Source organism: Chiloscyllium plagiosum, unplaced genomic scaffold (genome assembly GCF_037043375.1).
Source record: "Chiloscyllium plagiosum isolate Xiang-an unplaced genomic scaffold, Cpla_swu_hap1 HiC_scaffold_1, whole genome shotgun sequence".
NCBI lineage: Eukaryota > Metazoa > Chordata > Chondrichthyes > Orectolobiformes > Hemiscylliidae > Chiloscyllium > Chiloscyllium plagiosum.
Genome location: NW_028270139.1, coordinates 110,297,021 through 110,314,292, shown reverse-complemented (window position 1 = coordinate 110,314,292; position 17,272 = coordinate 110,297,021). Strand labels below are relative to the sequence as shown.

Here is a 17,272-nt window from a genome sequence, read left to right as displayed (position 1 = left end):
TTTGAAATTCATCTTGTTGAATCCAATGGGTTGTTTTAGGTTAGAGTTGCATACTGAATTCTTCAAAAATAAATTGTACATGTGCTTTACCGCCATTCCCCCTCATCTCCTAGCAATTACACAGATTTCCCTTTCTTTCTCTCCTGCTCACAAAAGAATGAAACCAATCATTTCTATTCCCTAGTGCCTTTTAGAAAGCTACTGCATTTCCGTTTGAACTTCCCAAATGCCTCAAAACATTGTGGGCGGCACGGTGGCACAGTGGTTAGCACTGCTGCCTCACGGCGCCAGAGACCCGGGTTCAATTCCTGCCTCAGGCGACTGACTGTGTGGAGTTTGTACGTTCTCCCCGTGTCTGCGTGGGATTCCTCCGGGTGCTCCGGTTTCCTCCCACAGTCCAAAGATGTGCAGGTCAGGTGAATTGGCCATGCTAAATTGCCCGTAGTGTTAGGTAAGGGGTAAATGTAGGGGTATGGGTGGGTTGTGCTTCGGCCCTTCGGTGTGGACTTGTTGGGCCGAAGGGCCTGTTTCCACACTGTAATGTAATCTAATAAGTAATGTAATCTAATAAAATCAGCTTCCCAACTCATGATGCTAGTCTAACTCCAGAATAACTATTCAACGGATGCCCTTGCTATCTCACACACTATCAACTACAGCCCACTCCCCGAACAGACCTGGACACAACAATGCCACCTCTCCCCTCCCAGACTTGACACCCAGCTGTCACAGGGAGTTGCTGGAAAAGCGCAGCACGTCAGGCAGCATCCAGGGAACAGGAGAATCGACGTTTTGGGCATAAGCCCTTCTTCAGGATTCCTGAAGAAGGGCTTATGCCCGAAACGTCGATTCTCCTGTTCCCTGGATGCTGCCTGACCTGCTGCGCTTTTCCAGCAACACATTTCCAGCTCTGATCTCCAGCATCTGCAGATCTCACTTTCTTGTCACAGGGAATTGGCAACATTCCCTTCTTCGCTGTGACATGAAACCTCCCCCATCATTGGACTGGACACTCCCTAACCCCCATCAGCCAACAATCCAACCTCTGTCTAGGACCTGACCCAGCCTCTGTACCCAGGTCCTTAAATACCCCTTGCCCTGCTGCTAAACCAACAGCCCCATGCTGCCAGACCTGACACACCACCCCTTTGCCATGAGTGGATCTGACCTATCCTCTCAGTGGGATCCAAACTCCCAGGACCTGACATTAAACCCATACTGCTGCCAGACTGACCCAACCTGACCAATCATAAATACTCCAACACTTACCTAGCCCTTACCCAAGCACCTGACACCCTAACTACCTGACACCCTACTATATGGAATCTTGCCACCTTGCCTCCTCCTAGCACACCCCCACCTGACACCCGATCCTTCTGGCACCCTAATTTCACACTTACATACTTACACTATCACCGTAGCTGTCTGTGATGTTGGACATTGAACTCACAGAATACAGCAACTATTGCTGTGAGAAAGGGACGATTGTTCTGTACCACAGGGAGCCCTGTCAGATGTAGAGCACAGCTCCAGATTTCTGAAGGAGTCCTGATCCAAATCTCCTGTCAGAAAAGCAGAGCTCTTTCTGAATGTAGAACAGGAGTGGAGTGCCAATCCAAGTCTGATTGCCAGACCTCGGATAATCCAGCCCAATGTGTCTGGAGGATTACTTAAAAATGTAAATGGGTTTCCCAGGTGCAAATTGATCTCCCTGAGCAGCTCAATGGAAGAGATTTAACAAATGATGGCTGGTGGATAGTCAGGGCCACAGGAATAGAATATCCAAAGAAATTGTTTAGTAAGCTAATCATAACTGATACAATCATGAGTTTTCAATCAATCCCCCATCACATATTAATATGACTGAAATCCATATTGTGTGCACGTGTCTGTGCATGTAAGTAGTTTTATCTTTTGCGGTGATGTGTGAATAAACATTATTTTTCTGATGTAAATTTACCTTCAAGCTTACATTATGTTTTAATACTGAAAATCACAACTCTCAAAGGTTTAAAACACTCCATCAAAAAGAGATCTTGTTTCGGACAACTAAGAGATGAGAAAAAAGGAGAAATATTCTCCCATTTGCATGGAAAACTGATTTCTGGATCAAAATCTTTCTCTCTTGGCTGAACCCAGCTCATTAAGCATTAACCAGAATGGGACCAGGAACTTTTTCAATGTTGACAATACAGTCTCACCGCAGGTAGTACAGTTACAAACTTGGTCATGTTGAAACATATGTTTAGCAGTAGGAAAGGATTTATTAATCAACAGCCTTTCAAAGAAATGTTATCTTGTAAAATACTTTGTAGTCGAGAGTGTGGTGCTGGAAAAGCACAGCAGGTCAGGCAGCGTCGGCGTTTCGGGCATAAGCTCTTCATCAGGAATATTTTATAGGACAACTTGACATGTGCCAGATTGCCAAATTGGTCAAGCTAAATGCACACTTTAAAATAGTTACCTCAAAGTGCAAATGCACATTGTATGAAGGCAGTGGATTATTTACAGTAATATATAATTCCTTGCTAATAAATAAACCTTAAACGTTCAATAAACTAAATTACATTCCATGATTGAAAATCCTAGCCAGTTTGTCAGAGCATTTCACTTAAGTGAGCTTGACTAGGCAGAACTTAACACTGCCATGCCAACAGGCTTGATGGCGGGTTGATGTTGTATCTAAGAGGAAGTATGCCTGTGACTTATTTACCCTTCCCTTGCCCCCACTGTAATTATACCTGTGATTGTCAGACAGCCCACCAACCTGTCGGTCAATCGAGGTCTTGAGGAGGGTAATTAAATACTTCATCGTACTGTCAGCCAGAATTTAACTGGCCACAGAGAGGCCTACACAAAGTGGCCAGATACCCAGCAGATGCCCAACGGCTGACTCCCTCCTTATAACAGACTTCCAGTGGGCAATGGCATCTCCAAGAAAGGTGTAAACTCCCACCCTAGGCCTTTCTATTTGTGAGGGGTGGAAATCTTGCCTCCATTCAACTGGGAAGTAGCTGCAGGGTAACTGTCCTGCTCTCGGGCAGGCTCCTATCCTGAATTTTTATCGAGGATGAAAGGTGGGGATTCTAGTAAATCCAGTCCCCAATCTTTATTCGAGTAGTGCAGGTAGAAAACCCTCATAATTTAATGAAATCTCCTGTGCCTGTGTCAGTTTTACCACTGGCCCAGCAAAGTAAAACCTAACCAATTTCACCTGGTCTAATTTAACATTGCTAAGTGCAAAAGGTTTTCTGATTGGATGATAGTCATTCCAGCAACAAACCTGGAAAGATGCTCCATGTCAGCCCTCAGAAGGCCCGACACATTTATCACCCGCCCTCTGAGAAGCTTATCAATCTGAGCTCGACTTGGAGGCCTATCAGGATTACCTGCATCAGGAAAAGAAATGAGAGGATTAAAACCTGCTTCACAACCTGAGTAATTCAGTGCCTTTGACAGATTGACCAACTCTACTGTTCCTGGAACCGACCCCCATACCCTCACCCAACAGCCTAACAACCATACCCTGTCCCTGACCCCTGACCTCTGCCCCGACCCCAGCACCTGACCCTGACCCTTGCCCCGATCCCAGCCGCTTACCCTGACACCAGCCCCTGACTCCAACCCCAGTTCGTGTCCAGAGGCTAGATCCTGACCTGACAATACCTGATTGCATCTTGACCTAACACATCCCCCTCCAGCGCCGATACCCACCAACCAGACCTAAACCGTCACCTTCCAACCCACAAGCTGCACCCCCAAATATTCCCTGAAACCACCCCTTCAAGCTGGCCCATAGTGACCTGACACTCTAACCCTAACTCCTGATGTTCTGAAAAAGAGTCAGATTGGACTCAAAACGTTAACTCTGTTTCTGTCTCCATACATGCTGCCGGACCCGCTGAGTTTCTGCAGGACTCTCTGTATTCTGATATTTATTCCTCAACAAATGTCATTTAAAAAATCAGATCGTCATGAGTGCCACAGTTGTTTATCGATCCTACTTTACAGAAAATGCCTGCACCATGTCTACATTACAACAGTGCTATGTACACCACTGCAAAAACTCCATAGGTTGTAATGTGTTTAATACTGAGTTTCTTCCACCATCTTGCAGTGTCCTTTTAGTTCCAGGGTGGCACGCTGGCTCAGTGGCTAGCACTGCTGCCTCTCTGTCTCTCTCCCAACTTCTCTTCCCTATCTCTCTGTCCTCAGTTGCTCTCTGTCTCTCTCTCTCCAGCTCTCCTCTCACTCCCTCTCACTTTTTTCTCCCTTCCCAAATCTCTCCCCTTTCACTTTTCTGTAACCACTATCTCTTTCCATCTCCACTTCCCTCCACCTCCATTGCTTTTCTCGTGGCAGCAGCCATTTTCTGGACAGTTCTACCCCTCCTCTTCACCGGGTTCCTAGCAGCACAGGGATTATTAAGAGGTTGCTGGGCCAATGCAATCCTTTTGAGGGTGGACTGTGGCCCATGGGCTATATACTGGAGACCTTGTTTTATTTCCTTTCTCCTGTGTCAGGTATTATTTTCTTCTCATTGCGCTTAGCTCTCGAGTAAACCTGAGATATCTCAGCCATATCACTGGGCCTGACAGAGGAATGTCCTCCGTGCTTATCAAAGCCACGAAATCGTGAAACTAAATAAACTTAATGATCTTTAGTTACATTTTCTTATTAACTGTGCTGTAAAATTGCTGAGTAACATAATAACAGAACAGTGAAAGTACAGTGTGTGCATTGTATACAAATGAAAGCTCTGTGCGTCATTAGGTGATTTGAGCTCAGTGGAAAAGATGTGGATTGATACAAGCAATTTGAATTTAATCTTGAAGTGAGGAAAAATAATCTAATAAATTTAAATTTTATTACTTGTTCTTGCGATGTTGACATGGCTCTGATCTACTTTTACTTTTACTTCTTGCAGTGAAAGCAAGCATCAAATTTTCCAGGCTCCCATTCTACAATACAATAATGTTCTAATAATGTAGTTTCACCAAAGCCCCATGAGGAAATTCCCATTTCCGACAATAACATTTTCTTTTATAAAGATTGCTGTGGTCATTATGTGTACTGGGATGAAAAGTTCATTCAAATGAAGGTATATTTGACTTGGCTACAGATTACAGCTGCAGCAATTCCTTGTTTTCTTTAATTATTTTGCATTCAGCAAGGTCCAGACCTACATTAATCAACACTGGATTTGCTCCCAGTCCAAGGTGAATGAGGTGGGATGTCCTGGTTCCATTCTATACTTTGTTGTAAAGCCCATAAAGGGACAACATTCTCAAATCCCAAGGCAGCCCATGTTCAATTTGTTAAGTTTACTGAAGTTTGCATGGGTCAGTGTAGGCAGCTTCAGATAAGATTCAAAAAGAAATACACTCATTTTCACTAGTCAGATGTACCAAAGAACAAAATGTTCACTGAACATGTTATCCTGGGGAAAAAATATATTCAGAGTTGGAGGAAGGAGATAATTGATGGGTGAAAAGCACACAAGTGGGACTAGTTTAGTTTGGGAACATTGTTGGCATGGACCAAAGGGTCTATATCCATACTGTATGACTCTATGATTCTATATCCAGATGACATGTTTACCTTTTATTCAAATTAACTGAATAGCTACTTGAAAATAAAGAAGTCAAGAAGTTGAAGTTTTCATCTTACAATCATCAGAAGTAAAACACAAAAGACATACATGAAAACAATGCACCATTTTATACAGCATGAGAAGAGGGTGCTGATTGGTTGGGCCATCAGTGACATGGAGATACAGAAGAATAGTTAACTGTCAATATTAATTTATAGACCAGGCAGATCAGTCAGAGTGTTACCATGGGGATACAGTAGCTGCCTCCATGAACTTTATTTAATGAAAAAAGTGCAATGTATGTCCAAATTCCCTTTGTCAATGTAAAACTGGGTCCTGTGTATTTATGCACACAGCTTCTAGCTCACACAAATACAAGTCTGGCTGAAGATGTTAAAGTGGTTTCTGGTGTCACTCTTAACACAGTCCAGATTATTTAATAAATGAGTTCCAAAAGCAGAAACACATCTAATGGTGGATATGTTTCCTGTGGTTTGCAAACATGGCCTGGTTGAGCACAACAAGCAGTTGGTGGATAAGTCTGATCAAATCATCCCTCGCTCCATCTCATTAACACTCACAAAAGGGTCAATGTCCACCATGTTTGGCCATGAGCAGTGGCCAATCTATCTCAGATAAACCCTGGAAGGGGAAGGTATCTCAGAAATTTGTACCATAGGTTGTCTCAAACTGCTGTTTTGACAAAATAAGTCTGTTTCCCCCCTCTAATTCTGATAAAGAGATTTCTATTTCAGTTGTGACTCTATTCTAAGTGCAGGAAGGACATTCACACAGTTGGACAATACTTCACTATATACTAAGTAAAACGTTCTGTAACCAATAGATAATTAATGCTCTGAGGATGCTCATCATTCTCTTTAATTAACTATGACTTATTCTGAAAGCTGAGAATTTTAATCAAATATAGCATACTTTGCTAAATATTTTTTGAACAATGACATCTATTATAGTTCTTGTTCATTTTCACTTCTGTTTACACTGCTATTCAAGCACCACCTCACTATTCCCCAGTCCCATCGTCTCATATCTTTGCCAGCGCAATATAACCTGAACTGCAACCCCACTCACATACAACAGTGTCCCTTAACTTATTCACAACCCTGCCTTACAGTGCCATTTGAACATACAAAAAGATTTAACATTCACTGAGCAAAATGTTCCTGACTTCTCACCAGTGTTTCCACTTTGTTCAAACATGCCTTTGCTTTCAATGAGCTTCCAATGCCCTGTATCACTGAGTGAAACAGAGACGCAGGAGAAACCTGATTTTTTACCCCCATTTTAAGTGGGCTGTATGTTCTGCACAGCCTGATGAAGGGCTTTTGCCTGAAACATCGACTCTCCTGCTTCTCGGATGTTGCCTGACTTGCTGTGCTTTTCCAGACCTTATTAAAATGTATTGAGGGGGTCTGACCTGGTCCATAACACATATACATCCAGGAGTCTCTGCTCCTGCACTCCCTATAAAGTATTGCATTTTAATTTATACCATCTCTCCGTGTTCTTTGAACCAAAGTGAATCATTTCACACTTTTCTGCATTTAATTTCATCTCCTGTCTATCCACCTACTGAACTAACCTGTCAATGTCTTATATGTGAGCAATGACCTGTATCGTTGAGATTCCTAAATCATGGTGTCCTAAAGCACGAAAACAGACCCTTCGGTCCAACCTGTCCATGCTGAACATAATCCCAAACTAAGCAGGTCCGACTTGCCTTTTCCTGGCCCATATCCTTCCAAACCTTTCCTATTTGTCTATTTTCCATTAAAATGTGTTTTAAACATTAAAATTTTACCCACATCTACCACTTCCTCAGAAAGTTCATTCCACATGCGAACCACCTCATGGTTCTCCTCATGTCTTTTTCAAACCTCTCTCTTCTCGCCTTAGAAATGTGCCTCCTAGTCTTGGAAACCCCCATCCCAGGGAAAAGACAATTACCATTAACTCTATCTATACCCCTCATTATTTTATAAACTTCTCTTGGGTCGCCTCTACACTCAACCTCCTACATTCCAGTGAAAATAGTCCCAACCTATTCAGCCTTTCTTCATAATTCTAACCTTCCATATCCAGTAACAGCTTGGTAAATCTCTCAGAACCCTTTCCAGCTTACCAATATCCTTCCTATAACTGGCCAACCAGAACTGGACACAGTATTCCAGATGTGTCTGTGTGTGTATGCATGTGCACGCATGATGGGTGTAGGTCCAGATAAATACTTCACACTGTTGTGGGTTTACAGATTGTACTCAGACTGAAGACAAACAAAAGGGAGTTGTTGCTTAGTGGCATTTTATCAGTTTTCTGCTCTCACCCAGGTGATTGCTCTCATATGATCTTAAACAATGATTTCTGGGTGGGTATTCCTTTATGTTGTGCTTCACAACCTGATCTGATCTTAAACTGGTGATCATGCACTTGGGTTCATTTGTTCAATATTAAATCCCTAGCCCAGTAGTCAATGGTAACATCCTAGTGCTGTCTGTAGCCAATTATTTAGCTCAGCACTGATTAGGAACAGGCCCTAAAACCTTCTGACAAAAATTATTCAGATACAGGCTCCTCTTGAGCAACAAAGCGGTCAAGGAAGTAATCACAAATACAATGAGATTAAAAATGAATTGCTCTTTCAGTAATGTGCTGTTTTTCTCTTCTATACACATTGGGGGTCACTGCATGGTCTGTGAGAGGCATATAAGGTCTTTTCACTAACATTATCTTCCAAGGCACAGTGTTGTTCCAACAGAATGTCATAGTTTAGATAAGTTGTAGTTCATACCATTTATTTGGACTAGGGTTGCTGCAGCATTCAAGTTATGGAGTACAACATATTCAAAACAAATGAAGAATATTTACTTACATTGACTGAAGCATTTACCCAATATATTAGTCTTAGCCACAACATATACAAGGATGGAACTGTGAGACAAAACCAAGACGCAGCACTTGCAACGCAATGTGACAGCATTCACACAAAACATAACCCTGTTGTCTACTCTCTTCCAGATGTGCTTGATTTACTGGCTGTTGACAGTGTTCTGATCTGTTCATGTCAGACCAGTTAAATTCCTGTGTAACCTGAGTATCAAGCATAAAAAAAGGAAAGCAAAGCTGTTTGAAACCAGCTGTCTGGGTTATATAACCACTTCATTTATTTAGGCCTGTCACTGCAGGTTTTTGAGCCTCTATACTTATATTTTCTATTTATCTAGCAATGACCTGAATGCCATGTTAGATTTGACTTGGTGGACTGAGAAAACCAGAAAAAAAAGTTACATTTAAGCTCAATGATACTGAAGAAAAACTGCAAAATATCATTAAGACTGAGAGAGAGAGAAAGAGAGAGAGAGAGAGAGAGAAATAGGTAATTTTCCAGATTAATTTGCTAAGATTCCTCTGATACAGCGTGTCCTTGCAGGTAGGGGGTATGTCAGATTGTCGGGTGCCTGATCTTGCCCCCAACTAATTGGTAGAGCCTCCTCTAACCAATCCTCCTCTGAGAGATATGTTGTCTGTGCTTTGGACTATATATATACTATATATAATATATATAGGCTGTTGTAACACCATGCACTGCCTCAGTTTAACCTTGAAATGAAATTATCCTGAAATTCCATGGATCACCCATATCTACGGATATTAATGTTGATTCCCAGGAGATCTATCAGTGAGCAACAGTAAATTAGGAAGACATCCAAAAGGAATAGCAATTGCTGGCCCCATCACCAAATCTTACTCTGGGTAATGGACACTGTACCTGGCAGGAGCCTTTGGTTTAAGACTGGGCAGACAGCTGTTTCTTTTAAGGAAGTGATTTTCTTTCCATTTCTGCTTACTTTCTCCCCTATTGATATTTTAGTTTAATTGTCCTTGTTTTTCTACTTCTGCTCTTCACAAAACTGGGTGGCATGGTGGCTCAGTGGTTAGCACTGCTGCCTCACAGTGCCAGGGACCCAGGTTTGATACAATCCTCGGGTGACTGTGTGGAGTTTGCACATTCTGCATGGGTTTCCTCCCACAGTCCAAAGATGTGCATTTTCAGATGAATTGGCCATGCTAAATTGCCCTATATTGTTCAGGGATGTGTTAGTTAGGGGTTAGGGTAAAAGAAAGGGTTTGGGTGGAATACTGTTTGGAGGGTTGGGGTGGACTTGTTGGGTGAAGGACCTGTTTTCACACTGTAGGGGTTTTAATTCTAATTCAAGGAGTTGAAAAGCCTTCTTCTGTTTGACCATATTTGGTCATTTAACCTGCACATGTCAAGCAAGTAGCAATTGTTGCATTTACAAAGAACACTGCCTTCAAGGCCTTTTCCTGTGGAACGGTGGCATCATTTGAACAGGAGGCACAATTTTCACCTGAGTAACATGTTTCTCTTACGTCACACATGATATCCAGGCGACAGAGCCACAATAACTTCACTGAAGATGTTACATTGGTTGACTGATAAGAATAGCTGGATAGAAAGAGATCAAGACTATACTCTTTCTCCATGGCCATAGAGAATCTTTGGAAAGCCTGAGCGGTAACATATCCCATTATAAATGCTTTTAAAAAAGTCTTCTAACATTTTCCTAATGACAGATTTTAAGCAACTGGCCTGTAGTTTCCTGCTTTCTGCTTCTCACACTTTTTGAATAAAGGAGTTACATTAATTATTTTCCAAACTGAAGGAATGTTCCCAAATCTAATGAGTTTAGAAAATTAAAATCAACATGTTAACTATCTCCCTAGCTTCTGCTTTTAAGGCCTTGTGATGAAACAAATCAGGAATGGGGACTTGTCAACTCCCAGTTCTAACAATGTACTCAGTACGACTTCCCTGGTAATTGTAATCTGGAGTTCCTCACTCCAGATTTAGTTTGACCAACATTTGTTGACCATCCACTATTTTATTATTTTTCTTTCACAGGATGTGGACTTCACTGGTAAGGCCAGCATTTATTGTTCATCCCTAATCGCCTTTGAATTAAATGGTTTTCTGGGTCATTTCAGAGGGCAGTGAAGAATCAACTGACATCAAGGGGCAAGAGGTAAAAACAATGACTGCAGATGCTGGAAACCAGATTCTGGATCAGTGGTGCTGGAAGAGCACAGCAATTCAGGCAGCATCCGGCGAGCAGCAAAATCGACGTTTCGGGCAAAAGCCCTGATGAAACATCGAGTTTGCTGCTCTTCGGATGCTGCCTGAATTGCTGTGCTCTTCCAGCACCACTGATCCAGAATCAAGGGGCAAGAGCAGAGCTGGGCCAGATAGATTGGAATGAGGAGTTAGGAGGAAAACAATGGGCTACATTGAAAGAGGAAGTGGTTCAGGCACTTCTTCGAAAGAGAAAGGGAAGGACAAACAAATCAGAATCTCCCTGCGTGAAAAAAGGAGAGAGAAACTAATTAAAGAAGAAAATGTGTGCTTATGACAGGTGTCAGGCAGTACACACAGTTGAGGACCAAGCTGAATACAAAAGGTCAGAATGGAGGGATTTATGAAAAAATACTACAGGTAACAAAGGGAAAGCCCAAAATCTTCTATAGGAACATCAATAGTAAAAGAACATAGAACATAACAATGCAGTACAGGTCCCTTGGCCCTCGATGTTGCGCCAACTTGTGGAACCATTCTGAAGCCCATCTAACCTACACTATTCCATTTTCATCCATATGTTTATCCAATGACCATTTAAATACCCTTAAAGTTGGCGAGTCCACTACTGTTGCAGGCAGGGCGTTCCAGGCCCCTACTACACTCTGAGTAAAGAAACTGCCTCTGACATCTGTCCTATATCTATTACCTCTCAATTTAAAACGATATCCTCCCGTGCTAGCCATCATCATCCGAGGAAAAACACTCTTACTTTACACCCTATCTAACCCTCTGTTCATGTGATATGTCTCAATTAAGTCAACCTTCTTTCTCGAACGAAAACAGCCTCTGGTCCCTCAGCCTTTCCTCATAAGACCTTCCCTCCATACCAGGCAACATCCTAGTAAGTCTCCTCTGCGCCCTTTCCAAAGCTTCCACATCCTTCCAACAATGCAGTGACCAGAAAACGAGGTGAGAGGCTGATTAGGAATGAAAAAGGGATGGCTGAGGTGGTAGATGAATGCTTTGCATCAGTATTTTCCTTTAATGAACAACTTGCAGCTAAGTAGTCAGGGACTAGTTTCATAAGTTTCAAATGATAAATAAGCTCTCTTAACCAGCTCTTTCCTGAACATTGGCGATATTTCAGAATCATTTAATTAGTTGTAAAGCATTTTGGAACAGCTCGAGATTATAAAAGGTGCAAGATAAATGCTAAGTGTTTTTTTCTTAAAATTTAATGTATGAATTTGATGTGCCATAATTCTGAAGACAGACTTTTTACCCTTGTTAAATAATAGCAGCAAGTTTGATCTTCAATGAACTAAATTATCAGTTATAGTAGACTGTGAAACATGCTTTCAAAGTGCCATTCCCTCTTTCTTTCTTTAGCTCAGCATTCAAATGGGAGAACAGTTCCAAAACCAGCCGTGTATGAGTGTAGCTGAGTTCATTAGGAACATCCTCAGAGTCAGTGATTTGTGAATTTAAGACTCCCTAGAATATGAATACATAATACAAACTGCTACTTTGGTGCACTGCTCAGAGAGTGGTACATTGTAGAAAACATTTTTCACCAGGGACCTAATGGAACCAAGCCACTCTAGACCAATTTGTGATGGAGGAGATTGGTATGATCGACCGTGTCAAGACTGCAAATTAGTCAAGAAAAGTGATACCAGGATTGAAGCCACATGGGGTGTCCTCTGAAACTTTCAGAGGTGCTGTTATATAGCTGCGCTGGAGCAGAAAACTGACTTTAGGCAACAGCTGTAAATAAAATCAGGAAGTGCTGGAAAAATTCACCAGGTCCGGCAACATCTCTGAAAAGAGAATCAGGCTTTTACATTTCACAGCCAACCTGACTTCTTCAGAACTTAGAACTGTGGTAAAGATGGATTTAGAAAACAACAGTACATCAAAGGACTTTGAAGAGCAGTGGGATGTTCATGAAGAGGTGGTAGCAGTTATCAACAAAAGAATAAAGGATGGGTTTGTTTGAGGAGGCAGTAATGAAGGAAGAGTTGAAAGAGTAAAGGTTAGTACATAAGGACTGGGCACTGCTAACATTATCAGGTAACAGGGAGTGAGGAAAGGAGGTAATCTCTTTGATCAGTGATGCCCTTTTACTTTTACATTTCATAAAGGTGTAGAGCAAGCAGCACACCTTGGAGACTCAGGTTTTGACCATTTATTGTGTAGTCTTATGCAGGGAGAGTCGCACTGTTCCACAAATTAATTATAGCTATTTATGTTCCAGTCAACAAATATATTTATTTTCAACAAAATCATTTTCCCTGGATAATAATCAGGAATGACACCACTGGATTAGTTCCTTCAAACCCAGTAGAGCTGGGTCATTTGTATCATTTATACCAGCACAGAGATCAAACTTGGCCCAATACAGTTACTGGATCAAGCTAATGGACCATTAGTTTCTTGTACAGTTTGAATAAAATTTATATCTCTACTGCTAGTTTCATAATAATATATCATGTTTACTGCAGCTTTTTGAAAATTAAAGAACTTCCTCCAGTTTAGTTAGTTGACTAGGTGACTAGCACCAAGCCAAAGTCAATCTCTGGGTGGTACTGTGTTAACTAATATTAACTAAGATGATAATAAGTTAACAATAATTGGCCTCAGCTAGATGTAACACAAACTGCAATTGAATTGAGAGCAAATTGGTTGTCCTGCATAATGTACAATCTGAGAGTTCTTCAGGGGTGAAATTGATCTTGTGTACTGTAAAATCAGGCAGAGTATAAAATACAGTTCCAAACATTCTATCACCTATGTTAAACTGCCAACAAAGATACATTTTAAAGCCTTAAAAGGTGAAAAGAACAGATGTGAACCTCAAAAAACAGGTACCCTACAAATTCTTAAAATCCCTACAGTGTGGAAACTGGTCATTTGGCCCAACAAGTCCACTCTGACCCTCCAGAGTATCCCAACCAGACCCATTCCCCTGACTAACGCATGTAGCCCTGAACACTAAGGGCAATTTAGTATGGCCAATTCATCTAACCTGTACATCTTTGGACTGACAAAGATGCAGACAAGGGAAGAATGTGCAAACTTCACACAGACAGTCACTCGAGAACTCGAGACTGGAACCAAACCAAGGTCCCTGGTGCTGTGAGGCAATAGTGCTAACCACTGAGCCACTGTGCCACTCTTACGTTAAGCTTCTTGAGTGGGGAATATTCCAGCACACCCCTGACTTGTTCCTTGTAGATGTTTGACAGGCTTTGGGGAGTCAGGAGGTCAGTTACTCACCACAGTATTCCTAGCCTCTGACTGGCTCATATAGCCACTGTTTTTGTGGTTAGTATTCTGATTACTTAATTGTATTTACAGAGCAACTGAAACACATTTGCAACGGAGATTTGGGAAGAGTGGCTCCACAATGTGTTGCCTGAAATGACAGCCTGAAAATCCCAGATTGTCACTTCACAATGTCTACAAATTGACTTAAAGGAATTGATTTTAAGCTCATGTGGTGACCAAAAAGATGAGCTACTAGATCTAGATCTGCATTTCCAACTCGGTTCAATTAGATAGCATTATATGGTGCAAACATGTTGCACTGTCTTGCTAAACTATGAAGTCTCCTCCAGTGATCTTTGAGTGTTTGTTACAATAATGAGGGTTTTACTCATTCAGTTTATAAATAAAGAACAGATAATAGCCCATAATCAAGAAGTCAGAGGGACCTCTGATTTTGAGTAAAGATTGCATTGTTAATTTAAAATGTTAGATGGTGTTTTGAAGTAATAGTCCATTCAATGTAAATTGGAAATGTATTTATGTTGCTGTAGAGTTAATATATTGCAGCATTGTGAATCTCTTCTTATACTCAGTGAACTTTCTTTATTATGCAGCAGTTGTGAAAGCCACACAGACTGCAATGTATTTCTCCCATTTAATCTTATTCTCTTCTCTGGCAGTCCCTTGAGGTGCAGTGTGACCTCCTTCCAGTCTGGTTTGATGGGTTCTGATTCAATGTGTGCTGTCTGGAAGGCTGGATAAATGAATTGTTGGGAGGGTTATGGAGGTGCCAGAAGATTGGAGGTTGGCTAACGTGGTGCCACTGTTTAAGAAAATTGGTAAGGATGAGCCAGGGAACTATAGACCCAGTGAGCCTGACGTCGGTGGTGGGCAAATTGTTGGAGGGAATCCTGAAGGACAGGATGTACATGTATTTGGAAAGGCAAGGACCGATGAGGGGAGAGGCCATTTTGGATTTGGTGCTTGGCAATGAGCTAGGACAGGTGTCAGATCTCGCGGTGGGAGAGCACTTTGGTGACAGTGATCATAACTGCCTCACATTTACCATAGCCTTGGAGAGTGAAAGGAGCAGTTACCGAGGGAAATATTTAATTGGGGAAAAGGAAATTATGACGCTATCAGACAGGAGTTGGGAAGTACAGACTGGAAGCAATTGTTCCACAGAAAGGGCACAGCAGACATGTGGAGACTGTTTAAGGTGCAGTTGTTGCGAGTGATGCACAAATTTGTTCCTCCTAGACAGGTAAGAAGGGGTAAGATTAAGGAACCTTGGATGACGAGAATAGAGGAACTTCTTGTCAAAAGGAAGAAGGCAGCTTACGTAAGGTGGGGAAAGCAAGGCTCTAGCACAGCGTAAGAGGCTTACAGGCTTGCTAGAAAGGAGCTCAGAAATGGATTGAGGAGAGCCAGGAGGGGGCACGAAAAAGGCTTGGCAAGAAGGACTGGGAAAACCCAAAGGCACTTTACTCATACGTGAGGAATAAGAGAATGATCATGGAGAAGGTAGGATCAATCAGGGATAGTGGAGGGAACTTGTGTGTGGAGTCTGAGCAGATAGGGGAAGCCCTACATGAATTTTTTGCTTCAGTTTTCACTAAGGAAAGGGGCCTTGTTGTGAATGAGAACTATGAGGAGCTGGGATACAGGCGTGACCAGATCAAGATTGATGAAGTTGATGTGCTGGAAACTTTGGAAAATATTAAGATTGATAAGTCCCCAGGGCTAGACCAGATTTATCCTAGGCTGCTCCGGGAAGTGAGAAAGGAGGTTGCTAAGCCGCTGGCGAGGATATTTGCCTCCTCACTCTCCACGGGAGTCGTACCAGTGGATTGGAAGGAGGCGAATGTTATTCCTCTTTTCAAGAAGGGTAATAGGGAAATCCCTGACAATTACAGACCAATCAGTCTTACGTCTGTGGTCAGCAAAGTTTTGGAAAGAATTCTGAGGGATAGGATTTATGACCCTTTGGCAAAGCATAGTGTGATTAAAGGCAGTCAGCATGGCTTTGTGAGGGGCAGGTCATGCCTCTCTTATTGAGTTCTTCGAGGAGGTGACAAGACAGGTCAACGAAGGTCAAGCAGTGGATGTGGTGTATATGGACTTCAGCAAGGCATTTGACAAGGTATCTCATGGTAGGCTCATTCAGAAAGTCAGGAAGTATAGGATACAGGGAGATTTGGCTATCTGGATTCAGAATTGATTAGCTGACAGAAGGAAGAGAGTGGTTATAGATGGTAGGTATTCTGCCTCGAGGTCAGTGTTGAGTGGGGTCCTGCAGGGCTCTGTACTTGGGCCTCTGCTCTTTGTAGTTTTTATAAATGACTTGGATGAGGAGGTTGAGGGGTGGGTTAGTAAATTTGCAGATGGCACAAAGGTTGGAAGTGTCGTCGATAGTATCAAGGGCTATTGCAGGCTACAGCGTGACATAGACAGGATGTAGAGCTGGGCTGAGAAATGGCAGATGGAGTTCAACCTGGATAAATGCAAAGTGATACATTTTGGAAGGTTGATGTCAAATGCTAAACGTAGGATTAAAGACAGGATTCTTGGCTGAACAGAGAGATCTGGGTGTGCAAGTACATGGATCCCTCAAAGTTGCCACCCAAGTGGATTGGGTTGTTAAGAAATCATACGGTGTTTTGGCTTTCATTAACAGGGGGATCGAGTTTAAGAGCCGCGAGGTTTTGCCACAATTCTACAAGTCCCTGGTGAGACCACACTTGGAATATTGTGTCCCGTTCTAGTCGCCCTAATACAGGAAAGATACAGAGACTTTGGAGAGACGGTGCAAAGAAGGTTTCCCAGGATGCTGCCTGGACTGGAGGGCTTGCCTTATGAAGAAAGGTTGAATAAGCTTGGACTTTTCTCTCTGGAGAGAAGATAGAGGAGAGGAGACGTGACTGAGGTGTACAAAATAATGAGAGGAATAGGTAGAGTCAATAGCCAGAGACTTTTTCCCCGGGCAGGATTGACTGGGACCAGGGGGTCATAGTTGTAAGATAGAAGGAGAAAGGTATAGAGGAGACGTCAGAGGTAGGTTCTTTACGCAGAGAGTTGTGAATGCAAGGATGCGTTGCCAACTGTGGTGGTGGAAGCAGAGTCATTGGGGACATTCAAGCGACTGCTAGACATGCACATGGATAGCAGTGAGTTGAAGGGTGCATAGGTTAAGTTATTATATTTTACATTAGAATTAAACCTTGGCACAATATCATGGGCCAAAGGGCCTGTTCTGTGCTGTACTTTTCTATGTTCTATAATTAGGGATGGCTTTATGC

General features: G+C 42.3%; 1 long non-coding RNA gene across 2 annotated transcripts in view; it reads right to left on the bottom strand.

The window, feature by feature from the left end:
• LOC148152189 (uncharacterized) overlaps positions 1-17,272 on the bottom strand; it is a 37,556-nt gene that overhangs the window by 2,503 nt on the left and 17,781 nt on the right. The window contains exons 1-2 of one of the 2 annotated variants that reach the window (XR_015757892.1): positions 8,481-8,546; positions 3,284-3,389 (exon numbers count right to left, since the gene is read on the bottom strand). This is a non-coding gene — a long non-coding RNA (uncharacterized LOC148152189). Of the gene's footprint in view, positions 1-3,283; positions 3,390-8,480; positions 8,547-17,272 lie in introns of those variants that run through there. The other variant, XR_015757893.1, reaches the window with a different exon arrangement.